The 24,957-nt window shown below is 39.9% G+C and overlaps 1 protein-coding gene and 1 pseudogene across 1 annotated transcript in view; one reads left to right on the forward strand and one right to left on the reverse strand.

Moving 5' to 3' along the window:
• MAML2 (mastermind like transcriptional coactivator 2) overlaps positions 1-24,957 on the reverse strand; it is a 403,472-nt gene that overhangs the window by 373,582 nt on the left and 4,933 nt on the right. The gene's annotated exons all lie outside the window — the stretch shown is intronic.
• LOC106736441 (60S ribosomal protein L27 pseudogene) lies at positions 17,394-17,774 on the forward strand (annotated as a pseudogene).

Raw genomic sequence — 24,957 nt, forward strand, 5'->3', positions numbered from 1 at the left:
TGAAGGTAGTCAAGACCAAGTCAGTCTGAAACAATGGTTAGAGGTCCATGTACTTACCCTAATTATGGGTCAACTGACCCATGAGATTCGCTATATGAAAAGCAGAATGTATAAAGAATTTAAGACTCATGAGGGTGAGGGTTATTGTTTTATTCCCTGATATATTCATAGGTACTTAGAACAGTGCTTGACAGGCAATAATATTTATAAAATAAACGAATGGCCCAATTTTAGAATAGTCTGTGGAAATCTTCATTATTAATATCATAGTAGAGGACACAGTAACCTGGCGTATTGACCATTGTTTATTTATTTCTGTTAAACAGTCTCCAAGATGGCTCCTGAGATCCCTGCCTCTTTGTACCATTCCTTTCCATTCTGTTTCAGGCTGACCCATGAGACCAATACATGCGACAGAAGAGAAGTTATGTTGCTTCTAAGATTGGGTTGTAAAGACTATGGCTGTGTACTGAACCTTCTCTCTGGGATCACTGTCTTTGGGAGAAACTAGATGTATAAGGACACTAGGAGAGCCTATGACAAAGTAATATACAAAGAACTGAACCCTCTGGCCAACAGCCAGTGGGGAATTGAGTTCCCTTTCCAACAACCACCTAAGTGAACATGGAGGTAGATCTTTATCCTCAATCAAGCTGTGAAGTGACAGCAGTCCTAGTCAGTAGCTGGTTTTCAATCTCATGAAAGATCCTGAGTAATCGGCACTCAGCTAAGCAGCTCCCAACTTCCTCAGTCCTAGAAATTGTGAGGGATAATAAGTGTTTGCTATTTTCTGCTGCTAAGTTTTGAACTACTTATAATAGCAAGAGAGAGCTGAAACAATTAACTAATTTTGTCATTTTATTAACATGGAAACTGGAATATAAATTTCAAACAACAGAAAAAAATCATGTCGGGAACCAGCAGTTGGCAAAATGGCTATGTCGCTGGACTCCCACGTAGTTGACCGTGGTTCGCGTCCAGGACCCGGTGGCTTAAAACTCATGCCAGGCACATGTGCGTGTGTGCCCAAGACCCCGAGAGGAGAATGGAGGAGAAGGGATTGCGGCATGACCATCCCCCCTGGGGAGTGATTTCTCACTTTCTGTCTCTCTGTCTCTCTCTGTCTGTCTGGCAAGAGCACACGCCCTATAGTGAAAACCTCTCCAAAAAGAAAAAAAAAAAAGAAAAAAATCATGTCATCAGAGAATTGTAAGAGATCAATTTTACTAATTCTTCTTCCTACTAAACACTTTCAAAACATAAGATGTGTTCATATGATCTACTATGGCTCCTTTCTCTTTGCTACTCACTGAACAGATATGCACATATGTAAAGACAGTAGGGCATAGATATGTTGTCGTGGTTGGGTGGAGGAGTAGTACAAACCTCCCCCAAAGAAGAGAAGAGATATTTTTATGAACTTTCTGGGGAAAAATCTTCTGCTATTAAATTAATTTTGATTCTATTTAATTTTTTTAGGAACTTAAATTTTATAGTGGAGAAAATATAGCCTATAAAACAGTCAGATGACTTTGGTATTGTAGTTGTGCCACAAAGCTGATGAACACATCACAGCTCTTACCCAGAAGGACAGCCTTCAAAACGAATCAGATGAGATTCTTCTGAATTCAGCATATTGCCTAGAGTGGTACCACAGTCAAAAGAGTCATCTGAGGAACGTTCATCAGAGAAAATTGCAGGTACATCCAGCAGAAGCTACAGGGAACATGCCATGATGGCCCAAGAGAGAGTAGACATGCAAACTAGACAACACTACCATGATAGTTTTTGTACTAAAGAGGTTTTGTGAACTAGGATATATACACTAGCAACTCCACAAAGGGAAAAATGGAACAAAGTGTAAATAATTCCTTGCTGTATTGCCTGACATATGTCACCTGTCAGTTAAGGACCGACAGCAATCCTATCAATAATCTTCAATCAGTGGTCTTATGATACACTGGCAGACTGGAGAAGGGAATCACTGGAAAAGGTACTATTTATAAGCATCACCAAGCCTGACCACAACTCTGCTCAGCTGAGTGAAGATTATAATTTTGAGATCATTTTCTCACCTGTTGGGATACCCAAGCTCATGTTAACTCAAGGAGGAAGCACATTTTGTTGACTCTTGAGATGTCTCTGGCAAAACATCTGCAAGGTTCCATCCCTGAACAGATCTAACCAGCAGAAGCAGAGTACAAAATTCTCATTTGGGGATTGGTTGTGTTTTCCCACTTTCCCTATCTACTTTCTGTTGGCTCAGAGAGATTATCTTATGAATTTCCATAGTTAAAGCATTCAATTCATTACTACTGTATGAAGATGGGGCAGGGGATTGGCCCTGTGGCTTAGTGGTTAAGGGAGCTGAATTCCAAATGGCTGATTGTGGTTCAAATCCTAGCTCCACTGACTTTGAATACAACAGGCTCATGTGTGTTCATGCCCCAAATCCCAACAAGATGGAGAAATGAAGAGAAGAGTCTACAGCATGACTATGACCTATTGGGGAATGTTTTCTACTTCTCCCTCTCTCTGTCTCTTTGTCTCTCTCTGGAAAGCACACACACCCTCTGACAATTAAAAAAATTTGTTAAATACCCATCTCAATAAGACTCATAGGCGGAGTTTGTGTGATAGGTGTATATGTGTGGATATGTCTAGATTACTTAGGCCCAGAAAATAAACTACCCAGCACATGTAACAGATGAATGCCCACTCCAATCAGAATGTCCTTGTCTTTCAAAACACTTGAAGAAGAGAGTGATTTCAAAGCCAGCACAAGAAGCATAGCAACGAGACATTTTATATGACAGGGACCAAGAAAACAAATATCTGCAGAGCACTACATTTGAGAAAGAGGGAGAACACATGTGGAAACCATTTGTTTCCCAGTGTTAATGCTCATCTGTCTAAGATGTGGGGAAGGAAATAACATTTTTACCTGAGGGGGAAAAATAATAACACCGAGGCAAGGTACCTGCAAACAGGATCTATTCAGAAAAGTCATAGTCATCATTTAGCTGGAAGGTTTCTAGGCCAAGGTACTTCCACAGAATATGGCTGCCCACTGTGCTCATGACCCCTGAAAACACACAGACTCCCAGGTATTTTTATTCTTTCCACCACATAAATGCAGCCAACCTCTAGGAACGGTCACCCTCCTCTACTGCTAAAGGGTTCTCAAAAATACTAACCCTTCATGAAAAGCTATTGTTTCTCTTGTGATAAGACTGCAGGAATTCACCTAGCATTATGTTTAGAATTTTTTTAAAGAATTCTTGATTTTATTGTATTTATCATTATTTTTAAATCTGACCAGAGTCAGAGAGAGAGAAAAAGGGAAAGTGAGAAAGCAAGCCTCCAAGTCTGAGACTCAAACCACAGTTGGTCATAAGAGAAAGTTGTCAAAGTTTAATCTCTCCTTTTTAACATTTAAATTCCTGACACTGCTGCTTTAAGGCTGTAAGTTCAGATCGCCTCAAAAGAGTAATATGTGTGGCCAGGCCATGGTCTGATGGTTAAAGTAGCTGGATTCCACATAGCTGACCATGCAGCTCGAGTCCTGGACCCAGCGGCTTAAAAGTCTAAGCAGGCACTTGTGCATGTGTGCCCAAAATCTCAAAAGGAGGGAGAATTAGAGGAGAAAGGATTGCAGAGTGACCATCCCCAGTGGGGAGTGTTTTCCTATTTCCCTTTTTTTCACTCTGTCTCTCTCTCTCTGGCAAGTGCACCTGTCCTCTGGCAAATTTAAAAAAGAAAGTGTGTTTTGTGCCTGCCCTATAGCCTAGTGGTTAAGGAAGTCAGATTCTACATGGCGAACACAGGCTGAGTTTGAATCTCAATCCGGACTGAGATTGTGAGTGGGCGTATGTATGTGTGCATGCCCAATATCCCAACAGGATGGGGAAGGGATTGCAGTGTGACCGTAACTCTCTGGGGTGCTTTCTCTCTCTCTCTGTCTCTCTCTCTCTCTGGTGAGCACATCAGCTACCTGGCAATTTAAAAAAAGAATAATATGGTGTATTGTTACATTTGCTTAATTCCATCCAAAGATTAAAAAAAAACAAAACAAAACAAAACAAAAAACAGGTATACTGGTAATACTCTTTCCTTCGCCAAATTTCTATAAAGTACTTTTTACGACTCTCAGATATCAGTAATCCATCATTGCATGTGTAAGGTGATGCTGAGAATTTGGGACATTATTTATGTTCTCCTAATGGGACTAGTAAAGTCTCCAGAATTTAGAATGTGCAGGGACTTATGTCTACAGGATATTTTTTATTCTAAATACTGAAGATTTTAAGGGAATAAACAATTTAGTCAGCCTACTAGACTACCTTCTTTGAACTGCTCTAATCAATCATATAAATACATGTGGAAACATTATTCCTTCCACAAATGTTTAATCAGCATTTGTCATAGTAAAATGACCTACCAGTTCTATTTCTTCCTCTCCTCAAATGACCAATATGAGTGGACCATCAAATTAAGCAACTAAATGTCAAATGTTCCTTGTTTTCGATTACACACAGTTTTGAGTTAGATGAATGAAGAAATAGCCTAAACACTGAAGTTTTTTTCCCTTTTTCTTACAGTAACTTTTCAATAGTTAAACTGTTTTTGGCAAATATGAGTAAAAAAAAGTGAGCTCCTAGTCACAGCACATGTTTATAACTAAGTTAAAGGTTCTTAAAAATAGGGTGTTTGATGGTCCACTGCCAAAATAAGAACTCTAACAGCCTGGAGTGCATGGCTAATAATAAAGGGTCAGTGTTACTATGAAAATCCCTGAGATGCAGCTCCAATTCAACTTTATCTTTTTCACCAATAAACTCCCCCCAATGACATGGGGACATAAATTTAGAGTTAGAGGTCAATGGGAGGAGAGAAAGCCTGAAGATGGTGGGAGGTCACTTGGAAACAGAGTAAAGAATTGCTGGACCAGGTTCAAAACTAAACTGCAGAACAGAATAAAAAGAGAGCTCAGGCCCAGCTGAGGTGGTGTGCTGCTAAGACACTGTGCTCCACATGGAAGGCCCAGGTTCGATTCCTAGTCCAACCTAAAGGCAGGGCACAGTGGCACATGCCTGTAATCCCAGCAATTTTGGAAGCTGACAAAGGAGAATTGAGACATAGGGAGACCCTGTTTTAAAAGGAGAGAGAGTTCAGCTGCTACCGCTGCTATCTGTAAACTGCTTGCCTTTTAAAAAAGAAGAAAATGCCTAGATAGAGAACAAAAGTCCAAGGTAAAGGAAATTTGTTAAACATGACGAAAATTGCATTAGCTTTCTGTTCAGATTCCTAAACTAGAATGAACAGACATATGAAAAAATGAAATATTTGGTTTCCTGGAGCTAGCTGCTCCATGTAGAGTGAAAAGTCACACTGATCCTTGTTTCAGTGGATTCTTCTTCTCACTAGCAAAAGCCCAGACTTCAGGTTCTTCAGCCCTTAAGACCTTAGGAGAATCTGACAAACAGAAGGAACATGCTCACATTGACAATACATATATGCCATTGCAGAAAAACACCACATTCAATTCAAGAATTCACAAATTCAAGAAGTGAGGTCACTTATCTTCCAGTGTCAAAAGAGGCTATTGATAAAAAGAAAGCACTCTACAAGAGACCACATCTCTCTTACTCATCACTCTATTCCTGGGCTGAGGGATGGGGCTGAGACATACCATATGAAGACTTATTGCTGACATTTTTAAAGGCAGCTTATAGTAGAATTCGATTCCCAAAAGAAAATGTCAGTGATCACTCTTCAGTTTAGGCATTGTTTTCATCACTTCTATAGTGTTTCTTTCACTGCTTCTTCCCAGCAAGGATTTCCTCAGCATATTCACTGCAAGTCTTGGTATCTACAGAATTCCTTGCAGGAGAGGCTTAGGGTCAGCAATCTGGCTGCAAATTGGGAGGGAATGAAGCCGAGATACCACTACACTTTGCAAACTATAGGAAACAAACAAACTAAGAAACCATTTCTCAAAGAGAAAAAGAGGTTAACTGTCTTCAAGTCATTCATATCAAGTTAACCAACTTATTGAATATTTAAACGTAAGTGTATTCCATAGATGGACTTGAGGCCGACTCAGTATAATCTGGTCCTGACTCATGACTCCATAGGCATGATCATGTCATCAGGAATCCATACTCAAGCTTTCAAACTCTGGAGAATCCAGCCCAGGGACATGCCAGTCACACTAGCTTCTCTTGTCCCCATGGGGCGGATGTTGATACTGAAGCATTAGGGCCATCTTTCCCACTGAACTTGGGTATCATCTTAGAATCCTCCACACAGCCTCCAGGTGCCTACTAAAACCTACCCTGAAATACAAGTTGAAACACATTTGTCACTCACAGACTCTACATGTTCAAGCACTTTCTATCTCTTAAAAACAGGAGACTGGCAACTATCTCAAAGAATAATCTGTAACCCCTAGGCATTGATTCTGAATTTCAGCTGCAGCCTACATTATTAGGTAGTTTTAATTATCATTGACTTTCAAATGTCTTATTGCACTTGGCTTCCAAACTCAGGCCTGGGTCATGTGTGAGCTGGAGTCTGGTAATGCCTGTGTCTGTAATTATCTTCTCTTATTTATAGTATGACACAGCAATTAGAATCCCAAGCACCGGCGTCTAATCCTTCTCAGTCCAAATTTATGTTCTACCGCTTCTGTCTGTGTGATTGAGGTGGTGGCACCTCGTGCCTTAATTTCCTCACCTGTCAAATGGGAATAAGGTGGTACCTCCTTCATAGTGTCATTGCAAGGATATGAGTAAATTTTTTAAAAACACCTGCAAGAATTCCTGATGTTATATGTTTTATCAATGTAATTTTTAAAAAAATGTGCTGAACCAAAACAGTTGAAGAACAGTTTATCACATTTGATACATGCCACATTTAGTCACAGAAATAAAATGTTGAGGTCCTTTAAAACTTCAGGCTCAGAAAAATGTAGTCCAATGAAATTTATGGAAACCTTGCTTACTAGGTACGTTACACTGTTGTAGGCCCTGGAAATACAAAGATAAAAAAGTCAAGTCTTGACTTTGAAGAAAAATCTCACCAATTATGAGCTCCTTCTTTTCTCCAGATAATGAGAAAACACCCACCACCTTAAAAAACATATTGCCCGGGACCAGCAGTTAGCGTAATGGCTATGTCGCTAAACTCCCATGTAGCAGACTGCGGTTCGAGTCCCGGACTCTGTTGCTTAAACTCACGCTGGGCGCATGTGCGTGCGTGACCAAGATCCCGAGAGGAGAATGGAGGAGAAGGGATTGTGGTGTGGCCATTCCCCCTGGGAGGGTGATTTCTCGCTTTTTATCTCTCTTTCTGGTGAGCGCATGTTCCCTATAGCAAAAACCTCTCAAACAAACAAACAAAAACAAAACAAAGCAAAACAAAAAAACATATTCCCCACTTGGATCTGTATGGATGTAAAATGGTTTCTCAACAAAGAGCTGCAGGTCACTCTCTTAAGTCCCGTTTATGATATTTACTCCAAAATAAGTATCAGAAAGGAGAAAAAACAATCTTTGTCCAACAGAATCATCTGCTTCTTTGATTCAAGATCAAGTTTCTCTTAATAATGACCTTAGAATCTTCTCTTTCCAGTCCTATCAGTTTACTCACTAGATTCACAGGAAATACAGGTAGCACAGTATGGCCTTTCATAAATTGCAAAGTTTTCCCCCCTTGCCATGTATTCTTACACATTATGGAATTTAAATAAGAAAAAAACCCAAGACTCTTTTCAGCTTCCCTTATTTTAGATATGGTGTGCCTGGGGTATCTGACATCCTCATTCCATTCATGATTGTCATTCTTTCTAGGAGAGTCATTGCTTCAAACTGTGTGTGGGTATGTTTCTGGGAGCTCAAGACATTCAATGTCCCTCTCAAATTGTAAATGCAGTGAGACACACTTAGGGCCCTACTGGTCAACTTTGCCAGCTTTGTGCCCTGCACAGGACCAGGAGCCCCAAGGGTGGACTGACGCTCACTAATGGAGTTCAAACGGACCAGTCTGAGCCTTCCTTATCTATCTCTAAGATGGGGGTAATAATACCTCAGAGAATAAACGGATAATGTATGTGGGCACATTCCATAAACTGGAAATTGGCTATTTAGAAGTATGATACTATTCTCAACTTCTCTAAGCATTTTCCATTTGTAAACTACACATAGCTATACTTTCCTCATTGATAGCATACGTTTCTGGGAGGACTGCGTGGGTCATGTACATGTGAGATATTATTATTATGACTCCTACAAAGGCCAGTTATCTCTTCTGCATAGCTCCTGAGGGCCTGCTATGTCTTCACCTTCTTGTGGCCCTGATGCTGACTTCCTGACTATTTCATTTTTGCTTCTATCTCTAAAGAGGAATGATAGTCCTTCTACAAAATGTACCTTCCAGCAGGTTCTCTGTAATTCTTAAACCTCCTTGGATTCTAACAAAATGATCACAAAAGTTTCAAGGCAAAGAAGATGCTGGCAAGACCATCTTCCTTTTTAACAGCATCAGAATCAGCATTTCTCACAGTCTGGGCCAGAAGGACCACTGTGCAGGCAGATGTCCAGGCTTGGAGCAGCCACTAGCCGAGGAGTCCCTTTTCTATAATAACTCTCAGGGTAGACATTTGTTTATGGCTATTACTTTCCATTTTCCAGCATGTTACCCAGATTTGCTTTAAAAAAAAAATCCAAATCAATCTCCAATCAAGTCACATTATGTAAGAAACAAAGAGCTGTATATTGTGTCACTAGTTTCATTAACCTTGTGCTTTTATTTGTTTGTTTACTCTGTCCCTCCCTACTCCCCATTAAACTGTTAACTTTATCAAAGAGGAACTTGGTCTCCCTGTGTGGCTCAAGGGTCTAGCACAGGACTAGAATGGAGTAGGCTCTCAATATTTGTAATTTGTAACTTCTATCCCATCATCCTGTTCCTTGCACCAGCACTTTCCAATCATGAGAGCCTGGACTTTAGAATTTGAATCTGGGGGGTGGGGGGGCGACTTTATAGCCAGGTGTTTAAGGCAGCTGGATCCTACACAGCCCACTGCATGGTTCAAGTTTCAGACCCTGCAGCATGAAAAACACATGGGGTGTGTGTGCATGCCCAAAATCCCAAAAGGAGGGAGAGATGGAGGAATGACCATTCCCCACGGGAGCAGGTGCTTTCTTCTCTCCCTCTCCCTGCTTCTCTATGGCAAGTGCCCTCTGGTGAAAAGAAAAAGAATTTGAACCTGGGAAGGATTTTTTTAAGTTTATTTCTTTCCTGAGAGTAAGAGAGCAACACAGAGACAGAGAGAGGGCAAGGCAAGGACCCTCAACAGTGTCTTATGCTGGATTCCCCCACAGCCTTCCCAGCCAGCCAGGATCACAGGTGCAAGTGCCCAGCAGGTACAGTTTGACCAAGGAAATGAACCTGAAATCTTCCATATGGATCCAACATAGCTTGAGCAGTACATTAGTGCTGTGCCACCAAGGCAGTCCTACTCTGGGAAGAATTTTAAGAGGTTATATAGCCCCTGTATTTTTTGAATGGCTAAAGCAATAGACCCGTTTTCAATTATACCAAAGATGTATGTGTGTGTGTGTGTGTGTGTGTGTGTGTGTTGTGTGGGTATGTGTAAATGTACAATTAAACAGAAGGTTTACACATTGGAACCCACCACATATTCCTTCCTCTCTCTTTCCTACCTCTATCCATAGGGATAGAAAAGACTCCTAAGATAGCTCTATTTAAAAATCCACTGATCTGGTCATTGACTCAACAGATATTTTGGGGGTACTCCAAATATGCCAAGTAACTGCTAAGGGTTTGAGATAAATGGGGTGAATAAGATGATAATGTCCCTGGTCTCCTGGAGGTAAACTTCCACTGAGAAAACACAGGAAGAACACAAATGATCTAGGTATCAACATAAGCTCAGTGATACATGTTACAAAGAAAACAAAAACCTCCGTGATGGGATAAAGTGATGAGGGCATTGTAAAGAGAAAGGGATCAGTCATTTGTGTCCATTCTAGTTAGGGCAGCCAGGGGAAGAGGTCTCTTTATATTTGAGATGAATCTTGTATGACAAGAATAATCTAGCCAAATAAAGTACCGGGGAATTGAAAGATTTGGGTTGCAGGTGGAGAAAGGAAGAAGCAAAGGAGGGCTGACTGGCCCCAAGGTCACTTATTAGTTAAAGCCTGGATCAGAATGGAGGTCTCTTGTCACTCTACACTTAACATTGTACTAGAATGCTCTTTTTGTCAATTTCTATAAATTGGCATGCTCTTGTCTTCTGGAGCAATTTCCTTTAAAACTGATTCTCTTTTTTATACTTCTTAATGCCCACTGCATGGTTCAAGTTTCAGACCCTGCAGCATGAAAAACACATGGGGTGTGTGTGCATGCCCAAAATCCCAAAAGGAGGGAGAGATGGAGGAATGACCATTCCCCACGGGAGCAGGTGCTTTCTTCTCTCCCTCTCCCTGCTTCTCTATGGCAAGTGCCCTCTGGTGAAAAGAAAAAGAATTTGAACCTGGGAAGGATTTTTTTAAGTTTATTTCTTTCCTGAGAGTAAGAGAGCAACACAGAGACAGAGAGAGGGCAAGGCAAGGACCCTCAACAGTGTCTTATGCTGGATTCCCCCACAGCCTTCCCAGCCAGCCAGGATCACAGGTGCAAGTGCCCAGCAGGTACAGTTTGACCAAGGAAATGAACCTGAAATCTTCCATATGGATCCAACATAGCTTGAGCAGTACATTAGTGCTGTGCCACCAAGGCAGTCCTACTCTGGGAAGAATTTTAAGAGGTTATATAGCCCCTGTATTTTTTGAATGGCTAAAGCAATAGACCCGTTTTCAATTATACCAAAGATGTATGTGTGTGTGTGTGTGTGTGTGTGTGTGTGTTGTGTGGTAATGTGTAAATGTACAATTAAACAGAAGGTTTACACATTGGAACCCACCACATATTCCTTCCTCTCTCTTTCCTACCTCTATCCATAGGGATAGAAAAGACTCCTAAGATAGCTCTATTTAAAAATCCACTGATCTGGTCATTGACTCAACAGATATTTTGGGGGTACTCCAAATATGCCAAGTAACTGCTAAGGGTTTGAGATAAATGGGGTGAATAAGATGATAATGTCCCTGGTCTCCTGGAGGTAAACTTCCACTGAGAAAACACAGGAAGAACACAAATGATCTAGGTATCAACATAAGCTCAGTGATACATGTTACAAAGAAAACAAAAACCTCCGTGATGGGATAAAGTGATGAGGGCATTGTAAAGAGAAAGGGATCAGTCATTTGTGTCCATTCTAGTTAGGGCAGCCAGGGGAAGAGGTCTCTTTATATTTGAGATGAATCTTGTATGACAAGAATAATCTAGCCAAATAAAGTACCGGGGAATTGAAAGATTTGGGTTGCAGGTGGAGAAAGGAAGAAGCAAAGGAGGGCTGACTGGCCCCAAGGTCACTTATTAGTTAAAGCCTGGATCAGAATGGAGGTCTCTTGTCACTCTACACTTAACATTGTACTAGAATGCTCTTTTTGTCAATTTCTATAAATTGGCATGCTCTTGTCTTCTGGAGCAATTTCCTTTAAAACTGATTCTCTTTTTTATACTTCTTAATGCATTTCCCCATTTGTTATTTTCTCTGATATGTAACCTACTTGTGTCCATGTATATTAAAAACGATCATGGTAAATAAAGTGCATATATGTGTATATGTGTGTGTGCATGTGCGCACACACATGTATGTGTGTGATGAGAACTTGGGGTACATTTTCTAAGGAAAAGTAAGACCTAATATGTTGGAAAAGAAAGGCAACTTAACTTCCTTTATCTTAACATTTTTAAAAAGAAAAGCCACGCTGTCTAACATAATCACAGGATATTCTCATCTACAAGTCCTGAAAAATCTCAAAAAGAGAAATTCTAAACTATTTAGAAGTAAATGAAGAAAAATGCTAATATCTTTATGTCTCGAACCTAACAGACAAGGAAGCTGAGTGTGTCTACCCTTGAAAATAAAATAAAAGGATAACCTGAACCAAATGACCCTTTGGCTTCATGCTAGTTACATTTTGCTTTGTTAAAGAAAATGAACTTGGCCTGCCTGGAGCAGAAGAGAGCCACAGACTTCCTCTCCACTCTCCCTAAGATTCTAGGAGTCATAAAGATGCAATTTGAAGAGCTTTATAACTGAATCAAGAATGGGGAGGGTAAGGTTGTACAGTCAAAGAAATGCACTAGATTTAAGATTCATTTGGGAAATTTTTCCTTTGTTGGTTTGTTGGGAGCAGATTCTGTCCATTTCTTTTTTCCAATTCTATTAAATCCCTAAACAGAGCTGAGTTTTAAGGGCTTAGGGCTGCCCTTGGGAAATAGGTGATTACACTCTCTGCTTAGGGTTTTAGTGATAAGAAAAAAAAAAAAGAGGCAGTGGATTGAATTCCCCTCCCCCAGGCCAATTTCTCAGTGACTCTCTTTTATAGTTCCCCTTTAAAGCGGAAACATATTTAAAAAATGAAGTGGTGACACACATAAAACCCTATCCATCAATCTGCACTTTCCAATTGTTATGTGTGTATGAGAGACAGACAGACAGATGGGCAAACTGATGTATGTCGCTAAAACACAAATCAATTCCTGAGTGAGAAGACACTACGAGAATATTTTACTTTTTAATAATATTTTCTATTTTGTGTAATTATTTCTTGGGGTACTCACTCTGGAATCTTCTTTACCCCACAGAAATGTTGCAAATGTAGTTGGCAGGATCTTGGTAAAAAAAAAAAAGATCAGTCCTCTCTCTAAAAATGAATTTAATGAATCCGAGTCTACTCCAACAATAGTGTTTCACTGGAACCCTAAACCCTGAAAAACAGGGTTAGACATGGAGTGATCTGTTCATTATTTCTAAGGAGAATGTAAGCAATTAATATGCTTGGGCTGCCCTCCCCCCTTCTGCTGGCTAGAACTAGTATTTCTTTAAAGAAAAAAAGGATTCTCACCCTGTCACTTCTTTTGACTCTTCCTCATTAGATCTATTTAAGGAGAGACTGACATTTCAGAGACAAAGCAAAATATCAGGGACTGTTTATATGTATAACACCAAAAGAGGCCTCAGAGGTGACCTAGGCCACTTCACCAAGTGCCCCTTATTGGTTTTCAAAGAAGGAAAGTAAATATCAGAGAAATAAAAGGACTTGACTAAGTCACCCTACTATTCAATAGTTAGTATCAGAGCCAACACCAGGATCTTTGACACTCAATTCCCAGGACAATATTCTTCTATTATATTCCTTGTAAGTATACTAAGTCAGTATAATATAGTATCAGCACATCACTCTTTCTTTATTTTTTCAATTCATTTATTGTGAAGGGTAAGATGGAAAAAATGAGGCACTTAAAGTAATTTCCTAACAAACCCCCACCCCTAAAAAAGTGACAAGAGTTTAGAAGCAGAGCTCTTAGAAATGGAATATGCTTACTTTCCCCTGTGTGATGTACCAGCTAGCAAAGTCTTCTGTGACCTAGAAGATCGAATGCAATTACATTGCCCATATATATTTGCTATGCTGTTTGACTCTCCCAAGGGCGGCATAACGGTACAAGAGGAGTGACATCTTTATGAGGTTAACCCTTTTCTATTTTAAGGGTAGACTACCGAAGGCAGATGTGTTCCCTGGAGCGTAACAAGAATGCTGGAAATTTGGTAGTTAAGAGGAATGATAGCACCAGGCCATCATCCAGGAAGAAAAAATAAAATTGTTGTTCAGAGAAACAGGGAGCTGGGGAAGCCTAGGACAATGTTGATCCACATGAAGTGAACAGGAGAGGACAAAGGGAGCTGATGGAGTTATAATACAGCAGTAAGGTACAAAATAGAAAGCAAGGGAATCAGCATTTGTTAAGCTCTGCAAGGCACCAGACAATATGCTAAGGTGTTAGCTCATTTAATTTTCACAAACTTTTGAGAGAATTACTATTATCCTGAAAAACAGAAATTGGGGGCTCAAAGAAGTAAAGTAACCAATCTGGGGTAACACATTGAACCAAGTAGAGACATCTTCCATGTTAAGATTTTTTAGCTTTGGGGACCAGTAGATGGTTATGTTGCTGGACTCCTACATAGTCAATCGCAGTTAGAGTCCTAGACTAGGAAACTTAAAACTCATGCCAGGCACATGTGCGTGCATGCCCAAGATCCTGAAAGGAGAATGGAGAAGGGATTGTGGCATGGCCATCCTCCCAGGGGGTGATTTCTTGTGTTCTGATTCTCTGTTTCTCTCTATCTCTTGTGCAGGAGCACACACCCTAAGCAAAAATCTCTTACAAAAAAAAAAAAAAAAGAAAGAAAAAAAAATTTAGCTTTGATTCAGTTAACCTTTCCTATGTTACTAGCTACCCAGGAGGTTAGTGGCTTAAAACAAAGATGCAATACTTCTCACAATTCTGTAGATTGACTGGTGGTTCCTCTGCTGGTTTCACCTGGCCTCACTCCTATGGCCGAATTAAATCAGAGGACTGACTGGATCCGAGTTGAACTCATTCATGTGGGCAATTGATGCTGATGAGAATCAGGGGCACCTTGGTTTAGATCAGCCTCCTTCTATGGCAATCTTGGGTCAATCTTCCATGGGAGTTTTATAAGGGCTATCCTCATATTCTGTCACTAGTAACATTAAAGAAAATCCCAAGGCCATTCAGAATCCAAGGTGGGAAACAGCATCCATTTTTTGATGAGAGGAATGGCAAAGTGACATTGTAAAGAAGTAGATGATATGGAAGAAATCACTGTGATCATTTTAAAAACAACCTGCAGGTCTAGTAGGTGATATGGCAGTTAAGGCGCTAGACTACCACATGGCCAACAGCAGTCTGAGTCCTGGATCTGGTGGCTTGCTTTCTCATTCACTCTCTCTGTGTCTCTCTGCTGAGTGCACATGCCCTATCACAAATTTAAAAAAATAATAAGTAAAATTAAATAAATAATTCTTAAAACAAGCAAACAAAAACTCCACAAACTCTATATTCTATGTTCTTCCTACTACCAAAATTTTAATTAAAATCCTAAACTTCTCCTGGCTGCTCTGTTTATTTAGGTTTATAAAAAGTTCTTAATAAGGGACCAGCAGTTAGCTTAATGGCTATGTCGCTGGATTCCCATGTAGCCAACTGCAGCTGAGTCCTGGACCCGGTGGCTTAAACTCACATCAGGCGCGTGTGCATGTGTACCCAAGATCCTGAGAGGAGAATGGAGGAGAAGGGATTGCGCCATGGCCATCCCCCCTGGGGAGTAATTTCTCACTTTCTGTCTCTCTGTCTCTCTGTCTCTGTCTTTCTGGTGGGTGCATGTGCCCTATCTTGGGGGCTGTTGCCTCATCAGCAAAAAAAAAAAAAAAAAAAAAAAAAAAAGAAGTCCTTAATAAAATGACTACTTTAAAAAAATTTTTTTGCTATAGGTTGCATGCACTCACCCAAGGCAGACAGAGAAAAGGAGAAGAAAAATGAAACAGAACACCTCCAAGGGATGGTCATACCATAATCACTTCTATGAAATGCTACTTTTTAATATCAGAAAACTTGGGTTCTGGTCCTGGCCCTACTCTTATGGTATCTTGGAGGATTAGTTTAAATATTATTTATTTATTTACAATTTTTAAAATTTTGTTATTTTTCCAGAGGGCATATGCACTCTCTAGAGTGACAGAAAGAGAGTAAAAGAGGAAAAACAAAACAAAACAAAACAAAAAAACCACACTCTTCAAAAGGGTTGGGTTATACCATAATCTCTTTTCCTCTGTTTCTCTATTCCCATCATGATTTGGGGAGTTGGGGTACTCACACACACATGCCTCACGTGATTTTCAAGCTGCTGAGGCTAGGATTTAAACTGCACAGTGAACCACGTGGGATCTGGCTCCCTTAACCACTAGGTTACAGTGCTGACCTATTAGTTTATTTTTTAATGAGCTTCCATTTTTTTTTCATCTAGGAGAAAAGAGTTTGGTCTGTTTTTCCTTGAAGGGCTCCTACAACTCTATAAATTGTAGAATTGGGTCCTATTTTTAGACCAATATGAACTGGCCCTCAAGGAGAATGGGGAGGATGGAGATAAGAGAGAAATGAGACGGCTTCTATTATGCAGCGCACTCCCTTACACCACTGTGGGTGCAGCATTTGGAAGGCAGTGAGCAAAGGCGGCTCCTGCCCATATGTGGTTGTAATCTGACATGATCTGGGTGCTGCTTGGTCCATTTTCATTTATTATATGCTAAGCTGCCATGGGGCCTCCAGCATTGTGCCAAGGATTAAAGTACAAGTCCTTGCTCTAAGGGCTTCTAGACCTGGTTAGACAAAACAATTCCCATGCAGCACACACTCGCAACAGCTAAGCAGAGAGCAGAGGTGAAAAGGCTCCTGAGCCTGTCTTCCTGAGGGAAATGCTTAGCTGAGAGCTCTCTCAGAAAGATATTGTTGCCTAGTCTATGGAAGATCAGGTTCCCAAGGAGAAAACTAATGTTTAATTTAGCACAAAGACAGCTCAGAATCTCTCTCTGGGGGACTGAGCCTGCAAACAGATCCACATGCAATGAATCTAAGTGAGAAAAAGAAGCTCTCTTCAGTGCAATGGCTACAAGGCTTGGACTCAAACTTTTACTTGACTAGTGCCTCTGCCTGTTGTTTCTGTCAAGAGAACTGCTGCTCTTTCCTGTTTACTCTTATGTCTGCACTTTGCACTTTTCCAGCACTTCTATGCAACAACCAAATGGGATAATATCACTAGCATATACTTTCTGCTGCCTGAAATTACATGGTGTGGTGTGGGAATCAAACCTGCAAGCCTTAGCTGGTTTAGCAAGTTTTGGTCCACTTGGGTGAACAAAAGTAACAGCGACAACAAAAGCTAGATTTCTCAGCTGCTTAGGCAGAGAATGTTTTAATTTTTCCATAATTTAGACTTCAGAGATCTCCAAAAATGAGTAGTTTATACTTCAGCATGGCAATCATCTTTCCAAAGACACAGTACAGTACATGTTGCATTCAATTAAGCTACTTTTTTTGCACTCTGATTATCAGGACTCAGACTCCTGGTTAGTTATTAGCATTTGCATCAGGCTTTTGCCTTAACTAAATTTTTTTTTTTTAAAAAAGACATGTAATTAACTTTCTGTTCAAATCTGTCAGATTTTTCTACCTGAAAAGAACTCTGTTGTACAATATGGAACTCAAAGTCCTAGGCTTTATAAGGCTGAGAGTTATGAGTATACTGGGTAAGATTCACAAATAAAACTTGGCCACAGTTTTGACAAAAAAAGAATTCTGAAAGTGACAATATTGCCTTTCCATAGGCCCTGGTGGTTGCTGTCGAAATGGGCAAGTTCAAGAAACCTGGGAAAGTGGCGCTGGTGCTGGCCGGACGCTACCCTGGATGCAAAGCCGTCATCGTGAAGAACACTGACGAGGGCACCTCAGATTGCCCCTACAGTCATGCTCTTGTGGCTGGAATTGACCACTATCCCCACAAAGTGACAGCTGCCATGGGCAAGAAGAAAATCGCCAAGAGGTCAAAGATCAAGTCTTTTGTGAAGGTTTATAACTACAATCACCGCATGCCCACAAGGTATTCTGTGGATATTCTCTCGGACAATACTGTGGTCAACAAGGATGTCTTCAGAGACCCTGCTCTTAAATGCAAGGCCCAGCAGGAGACAAAGGTCAAGTTTGAAGAGAGGTAGGAGACAGGCAAGAGTAAGTGGTTCTTCCAGAAGCTGCAGTTTTAGATGTTTTATGTTTCAGTCATTAAAAAGGTGGGAAAAAAAAGTGACAGTATTAACTAATGATTCCATATTAATGTATGAACCTGCCAGAGTGACTCAGAACATGTTAAAGACAAAACAAAGCAAAACAAACCCAAATGAATTTGATGCTACATTTTCTTAGCACTATTATCCTTGAAAAGAGGGAGAGGATCTAAGTTTAAATGGTAGAAAATAAACAAGAAGGAAAAAAAGGTTATAACTACATTCTTTGCTCTGACTTAGAACCAATATATCTAAACTTGCTCAAATAGCATCTGCAGAAAAAAGGACTATTTTTATTCTAATTCTGTCCATTCTTCATAGAACTATTATGCTTTTGATTAAGAATTATCATCACTACAGTTTGCTTTGAAGCCCTGGAGACATCTTCCTTGTGTTTTTTTATGGAAGGCCACACTTTAGGAGGGACCGAACAAAGAAGAGATTTGAAGCTAAGAAGTATGTCAAGCCATGGAATTGTCAACATGTTCTTGGTCAGGATGCTGAAGAGGGCAAGTCTGTGTTGCCTGTTCATTTGTGGATGCAGTGAATTGACTAATCCCTCAGAAACATCAGCCAGAGATCTGACTTTCAAAAGCATAAATTTAAATCTACACAAATGGAATAGATTCACCTAAATTTATTCATTAACTGAATTAAAATTTTCAGTAAATTAGTTATGTTTGAGTTATTCAATTCTAATGATTCTAAACTTCCAATAGATGGTTTAAATTTTTTAATTTACCCACTGAGCCCATATCATACATTTCCTAAATACCTGAATGGGAACTCAGAGTGTATTCTAGAAGCAGTCAAGTAGACACTCTCTAATCAAGTTCCAGACTGGGTAGATCCTAGAATCCTAGAAATGAAAGCACAGTTAACTGAAGAAGGATATTTTTAATTCATTCCAGGGAGCTATATATCTATACAGGGTGACATCTGTACATATGCTCACCCATCAACCATTTTTTAGTAAATATTAAATATGAAAGCTATGCCCTTCTACAAAACATCAGATTTTGGAAGAAAGAATCCCAGGTTGGGAAAACCATGAATAATCTGATTGAAGTATGTCACTCCTTTACATTAATAATAACAGTTCAAATGTATTAAGCATTTAGGAAGTCCCAGGTAATTACCTCACTGAATCAACAACCTAAGAAGCTAATTCTAGGGGGGCAGCAGTTAATGCGGAGGTCCAGGCACTGGTTTTCCACTGGATAACAGTGGTTCAAGACCCAGACATGGTGCCAGGCTTTCTCACTCCTCCTTCCCCTCCTCTGTTGGGCACATGTGCCCTATAGCAAATTTTAAAAATACCAACAACTAAAATTAAATAATTCTTTTTTAAAAAAAACAAGTTAGTTCTATCATAATATCATTTCATTGAATAGCCAAGGAAACTGAGGCAAGACATTTTAATTGACTTAACCAAAAAGACATAGCTAAGAAGTGATGGAGCTGCAGTTTGAAACCTGTTAGTCTCACTTCAGATGGCAGGCTCTTAATCAGTATTCTACTTTGTCTCCTTAAACAAATCAACTTTAACACTTTTATTTCCTATCCCACCCACATTTCTTTTAGAATGTAGATTCTAAGGTGACAAAGGCTATATCAAATGGCTCATTAATGCATTAACTGGCATTAAACAAGCTGCACAATGATTATTTATTGAAATAATGAATATTTTCTCCATACTCTAAAAAGCAACCATGTCTACAAACTGGATGTGAAATTTTTGTTTACATCATTAAGACCCATGGCGAACTGTGACGTGTGTCAATATTGTTATTTGCCTATTTTCATGGCCATTCCTTCAAATATTTGGTTATGGTAGGGCCTTACTCTCTAGCCTCCTTGGGCTAGTGAAGAATACATGAACTTCTCTCTTCATGCTCCCCACAGGGAATGAAACAGCTTTTATTCTCTCACATCTGTCCTTTAGATAAGTGCAGAGAAAGGTAGAAGCTGGTAGACACCCCACCAGCATCATGCTCTAAGTCAGGGAAGGAAAGAGCTGGTTTTTCTCCTTTGCCAACCATTCCATAGGGTCCCTTCCCCATGCCTTGTAAATAAGAACCAAATGGTAAAAACTGGTATCTGACTGAACCTTAGGCCAAGTGAAAGATTTGTATTACATCTGTGGGAAAAGAAATCAAATAAGTAAGTAAATCTCAAAAGTCCAACTGGATTCATAGCATCTCACAAATTTTTGCTTGTGTGTGAGTGTGTGTGTGTGTGTGTGTGTGTGTGTGTTAATGAAAAGACCTTTCCCAAGTTAATACACAAACAAACTCATTTGTTGGGAAGAGCAGTTTGCACATCAAGAAAATACACTTTCACATAAAAGGCAATTCTTGTTTGCACTGAAAAGCCTAGTGAGCCTAAAAGAAGAGGTATCATTGGTTCTGCTTCCTTTCGTTTCTCTTCCGTGTCTAGCTAGTGTGCTTTTAAAACCGTCTCCTTTCAGTGCCAAAGGCCATGTCATGCTGTATATAAATCACTGTGAATGGGAGGAGTGTGTAAATAGCAAGGCATTAAGCAGCTCAAGGGACTTGAAGATAGGTAGTACAGAACACTTAGGCAATGTGCTATGAGAAGAGGCTGCTGGAGGGGAAATGTAATACTTGTCTTCAAGTATATGAAGGATTATTATTGCTTCATAGCTGCTGATTCCTCTGAGCGTTCCTTGTTAGACTATTTTCCGGAGTTCTGATTTGCTTGTGCCAGACCTCCAGATCTTCCAAAATGTGGCTAGACTTCACCTGTTCTCCTCACTACTCACACTCAACCACAGGGTCAGCCAGTGTGACGCTCTCCGTGCCCCCACCTGCATTGGGCACCCATGTACACACATAAACTCATTTCACATTTGTACTCTCTTTGTTCTCCTAAGCACTGCTGGTGAGCCACATGCTCCAGAAAGCCATTCCTGGCCCGAATTTCTACCAATTCTACCAAGTCATTCGTCATTCCTACCAGTGACTAATAGTACTCATGTTCAGGGTACCTACTATGTATCAGGTGTATTGCTGTTTTGCCAGATGAAGACATTGACACCAAAGTAATCATAAAATCATTTTCTCAAACCCATACAACTAATAGATTTGAAGCAGGGATCTGAACGCAGGTCTAACTATAGAATGTATACATTCCATTTTTCCATTTACTTTACCTCTAAGCCTCAGTTTCCTTATCAGTAAAATAGGGTAAATATTGCTTACTCGATTTTTGCAGGCTTCAGGTAAAACATGTAACAAAAGTGTTTTGTACATTCTAGGCCTTAATAGATATGTGTTCCTTTATTCCACTGATTTTCTCTATTACCTGGTCCATTGTACTTAGTTACTACTTTTACCTTTACTTTATTGAGGTGGTCTCGATTTCTCCATTAGACTGGACATAAACAGGGACTATGTATTCAGCAATACTTCACAGAACCTGCTACAGTGTGAGGGAAATTATTATAATATAAAAATGTAGGAGGAGCTGGACCATGGTGCAGGAGTAGTGCAATGCTCTGCAAGGCTGACCCACATGGGAAAGTTCTGGGTCCATGTCCAGGACTTCCTTGAACATGCTGAGCATGCATGTGTCCATGACCCAGGACTGGCTGAGGCTGAGGTTGAGGGAAGGTCATGGCGTGAAGATCCTATTGAAGGTGGCTCTCTCTCTCCCCCTCTCTGTCTCTGTTTCTCTTGCTCATGGAAGAAAATAAACTTTTAAAAAATAAATGAAAAAGAAAAGAACATGCAGAAGAAAAAATTTTAAATTGTTTTCATTAAACATGGCCCTGCCTATGAACACATAAGGGACTGGATTAAAGGATGAGGAAGCTTTAGGTCGTAGGAAAAGTCATGATGTATTCTTTTCTATGTGTTTCTATGTAAAAATTTGTCATGACTTTTCTGAAGACCTAATAGTAGAATCCACTCAAAGATCTAGCTCCCATGCAGAGTAGAATTAGATCATTTTTTAAAAAGAGATTTTCTTTTCAACTTTTTGAAATGAATAGTGCCAAAAGACAAACACAATTGAACAACAAAACAAAAACAGTTAATCATGGTCACTCTTTTAGTCTTATTTAATTGGAGAGCATTTGAAAGCCTTGCTATTTAAGAATGTTTACAGGCATGCAGAAGTCATAAGGTATTAGACTTTCAGAATTAAAAGAATGTCATGATCATCACCTAGCAATGACAATATTTCAAAGAAAGCAGATTCCTTCTACAAACAAACATTGACTTGAACAAACAAGACATCTTGGTTTACATGATAACATCACATTGCTGTCAAGCAAGTTTTCTGTCAGTTTTTGATAAAGTGTTGTACCAACTTCTCTCTCTACTTGAACACTTTTGCTTTTGTGAGATCTTATATTTACTGAAAAGACGTGCGAGGATGGCCCTGGATAGATAAGAACTCCCCCTTTATTACTTTGTTCTGGAAAACAGAACAAAAATAGGTCAGATCTTAAGGAAATAATGGCTGCATATATAAATAATGTAAACGTTCCTATCACTGTCCTGGGAGGACATCTATCATGGAGACAGCCATAGACACCCAGATCTGGCCTCCCACTTACAGCTCTCAAATTTTGAATTGTCAATTGGAAACTTGATTATTATCAGTTAAAAATAACCAGGAAACTCTGGCAATGATTTAACTTGTTTGACTTTCTTAAGCTAACAATTAACGTTTTAGACTATTGTTGACAAAATATTTAACCTTCTCATGGCATTTGTGTAAATGACTTTCCTAATATTCCTTGGAGGCTCTGGGAGACATACTTTCGCAAACCTCAGGTCTGTGCAGATCCCTGTAAAGGGCATGCATTCAAAGACTCTGAAGACTTTCAAGCATTGCACATTTGAACTAGAATTTCTTAGGACCTTAAGAAACACTTAAGTACACCGACATCTCAATCTTATCTCAACAGCACTAAATTTAATATACCAATCTCCCTATTTACAATAAAAATGATTTCACCATTTTAAAACAGAAAACTAAAAGCTGAGTATACATTTAATCCCTACAAAATCTGGCATCATCATTCACTGCTTAGCAGTTTATTATTAGTATATATGTAAGTAATGATGCCTTTTCTGCAGTGCTTAATTTTTTTCCCCAAAGTCTGTTCAAAAATCCATGTTCATTTGCTTCTCAGCCAGCTGAGGCAGCCTGATTGTTCTGCTTTACAGATGACTGTTAAGTAACCTGTCCTAGGTCACCCAGCTGGTTAGTGATCAAGCAGGCACAGAACCGAAGGATACAGGCTCCTTGTCTCATATGCTTTCTTTCCTCCACGCCACATTAGAGAAAAGATACTCTCTGAAGCCAAAGATGATATGGAACAACTTATCTACTCATCTTAGCAACACAATCTATGCAACACAAAAAGAGCTTGTCTGAAGCAAAAAGGGAAAGATGAATAATGTACCAGAGAAGGGCTAAACCTTAATGTTCCACGGACTAGCAATTATTTAGTTTCACAGTTCATTCAAAGATTCAAACATGCTTCACCAGAAAATGATTTAGTGCCTAAAGCCTGCTCCAAGTACTTAGAAATGCAGATCTGCTCAAAGACTTACAATCTGAGCCCCTCTGAAAGACCCTGTTCCTGCAAGTCTCTGAGGCAGCAGGGCTTCCCCTGAACTTGTACTTGAACTAAATGAAGAAACTGGCAAACTAAGGGCTGTAGAAACAGGCTCTCAGTGTGGACAAAATTAGAACTGGCTTGGAGGTTATTCTTGCATTGTTCTTGAAACATATGCTACTGCGAAGAGTTCAGACATTATATATTCCTTGCAGTGTAATACCCGTTGAAATCAACACTATCCTAGCAAACATAGGCTGCTCTTTCACCCCATTCAGCAAATATTACCCGCTTATACAAGGCATTGTACTAAAAGGTATATGGGATACAGAGCTTTCATCAGAGGACACAGCACATGTTTGATTTTAAATAATCAATATTCTCTCCCTTTCTCCAAAGGACATTTATAGCCACTTATGGCATACAGATGAACTATTAAAGTGATACATTCAACACACCCAGACCACATAAATCTGATTACGGACACAGTAGCAATAAAATTAAGCAAGAATTCTGACAGTTTTTCTGAGCAAAGGCCCTTTTAAATTAATAGTGTCTCTGAATATAAGAGGAGCCCATGTGAACTGAGACCTGCCAATGCAATGGGCTTGGTGAATCACTTCCAAACGCCAGGGCCTCCCTTCAGACACAATGTTATCAGGTTAATACAGCATTTGCATCACCATGACTGAGTGCCACACTGAGTAACAAACTCCCAAATTTAGAAGCTTAAATGGAGAGGGAATTTCCAATAACCAAAAGGGCAGTGGTGGATCAACCTTTGCAATACCATACATTTTCCAATGAAAAGCAACCATTAGAAATAAACTTCCTTTCCCCTCTGAACTTATATCTCCTCACATCAACACTATACTCAGAAAGGGAGTTCCTCTAAGGGAATGTTTTAGGAGCCAGTTGGTGGTTAAAAGAAAAAGCACAGATGCCTTCTTAGAACAGGAGTGGCATAGCAGACACCTTTGGCTTCCATAGCAGCAAACCTTCACCCTGGAAAGGCTAGATACTATTCCCTTACTTCTCTCCCAGCATGGATCTTGCTATTGTAAAGTTACAATAACTACTAAAGTTGGTTTCATGTCACATCCCAAAACACCCAGGAGAAAGTGGCAGCCTTGTCTTCTTTCCCAGTTGAACAAAAGCAAAAACCAATAGAACAAGGCCACAGGCAGACATGTCACCTCCACCTTCCTTGCAAAGGCTGTATGTGAAGGCCACAAGAAAAGCCCACACCATGGCCCTTTCAAGGCCCCTCCAGTCTTGGCACCCAGGACAGAGATCAGTTTTCTCTACTCAGGGTTGGGCTGGGTGCCTTGCTCTCAGTATCGCTCCCAGAAACACTTACCAGGAGACTGTGAAGCGCACAAAGCTGTATTATTGGGAGACTTGCAGACAGATTATAAATTTACTGGGGACAATCAAGGCATTTAGATACTTTTGGCTGCGGATGCCGGTGACACACACATACATACAAACCTCATTCTTCTCTCCATCTGAGCAATTCTG

Source organism: Tupaia chinensis, unplaced genomic scaffold, assembly GCF_000334495.1.
Source record: "Tupaia chinensis unplaced genomic scaffold, TupChi_1.0 Scaffold140218_1, whole genome shotgun sequence".
Taxonomy (NCBI): Eukaryota; Metazoa; Chordata; class Mammalia; order Scandentia; family Tupaiidae; genus Tupaia; species Tupaia belangeri.